This window comes from Octopus bimaculoides, chromosome 5, assembly GCF_001194135.2.
Source record: "Octopus bimaculoides isolate UCB-OBI-ISO-001 chromosome 5, ASM119413v2, whole genome shotgun sequence".
Classification (NCBI taxonomy): domain Eukaryota; kingdom Metazoa; phylum Mollusca; class Cephalopoda; order Octopoda; family Octopodidae; genus Octopus; species Octopus bimaculoides.
In genome coordinates this window covers 36564441-36565941 of record NC_068985.1, presented here as the reverse complement: position 1 = coordinate 36565941, position 1501 = coordinate 36564441, and the positions used below count along the sequence as shown (strand labels likewise).

General features: G+C 36.0%; 1 long non-coding RNA gene across 1 annotated transcript in view; it reads left to right on the top strand.

Moving 5' to 3' along the window:
- Positions 1 to 1190, top strand: part of LOC128247908 (uncharacterized) — an 8371-nt gene extending 7181 nt beyond the window's left edge. Inside the window, exon 2 of the long non-coding RNA XR_008264248.1 lies at positions 967 to 1190. This is a non-coding gene — a long non-coding RNA (uncharacterized LOC128247908). The remainder of the gene's footprint in view (positions 1 to 966) is intronic.
- Positions 1191 to 1501: the final 311 nt, after the last annotated feature.

The following is a 1501-nucleotide window of genomic DNA, read 5'->3' as shown; positions in this document are numbered from 1 at the left end:
CTGTACGGCGACGGGGGACGCCATTTTTTTGATCGTCGTGTGTGTGTGTCCGAAGACGAAGCGAAATTCAGTTTCTTAAATTTTAGGTTTGTTGTTTTCGTGTTTTGTTGTAAAGGCACTGTTTTCGATTAGTATTTATCGCTGCCACCATGTTATGTATTCTTTTGTTCTTTGTGGGATAATAAACAACTCACTGAAGGCATTGTTATGTTTCTACGTGTTTACTTTATTTGACATGTTTACAAACAGTGTCTATAGCGGAGTGATACACGCTGTGCGTATCTGCCTTAAACACAGTTCATACTGCTTAGTAGATGCGCTTAACAAAATAGTACTACTAGTGAAGAAGTATTCATATATACGTATACCTACGCATGCACATAGATGTGAACATATAACAATCACTAACAGTCTTTCACCTTTGAAAAATTTCGTTTAGACGGTGAACTGGCAGAGTCTTTAGCATGTCGGACAAAATACTTAGCGACATTTCTTTCGGTTTCATTTCATTTCAAAGTTTCAGCTCAGAGCTGCGGCCATGCTGATGCACCACCGTCCTACATTTAAATTCCGTCGAGGGTGACTTTGCCTTTTATCCTTCTGGGTTCGATAGAATAAGTATCAGTTGAGCACTCTTACCAAAATTTCTGGTCTTGTACTAAAATTCGAAACCATTATTGGTAATAACAATAACATTCACTGTGTATGGCACGATAACTCTTTACTAAGCTATGGGTTTCAGCTATCTCTCTTTTCTAAATTAGAACTTTTCGATCAGTTTGCACATCACAGCTAGCATGTTCTCTCTCTCTCTCTCTCTCTCTCTCTCTCTCTCTCTCTCTCTCTCCCCATATGCATTTTCCTTCTTTTCCTCCTTCACCATCTCCTTCCTCGGCTGCTACTGCTTAAATCACCAAACTTCAGAGCCAACATTTCCTTGCACCCATAAGCACTATTTTTTTTCAGATCTGCTACTATCTACCGAACCTTCACAAAGGAGAATAGAGGGAGACAGGAAAAAGGAAATTGTCCTACTTATTTGAAGACTATGAAAATATCTGCAAAACATTTAATTTAATTTTTTCTTCGATTTAATTGATTTTTCTTGTTTTACTCTTTGCTGAAAAAGTTGAAAAGACCGAAACCGGTACTATATGTATTTCATGATAAAATTATTTTAGCGTTTTCTACCTTGTCTTATTTTCCTTATGCATATCAACTCGTGTGTTACTTTTCAACCTTCAATACACACGCGCGCGCACACACAAACAGACATATATATAAGTATGTAATTATAACATGCGTTTTCTCCAATCCTTAAATTCTTAAATATACTCAAATACCCAAAATTTCAAGGAGTTCCTGCCTTAAAAACAGGAGCTAACCACAGTTATTTTGTGTTCTTTGCTACATTGGTTTCTATTAACCCATTTATTCTATCAGAAGAATTTTTTATTCATTAAGATAGAAGAAATACACATAATTATATATGTATATATAT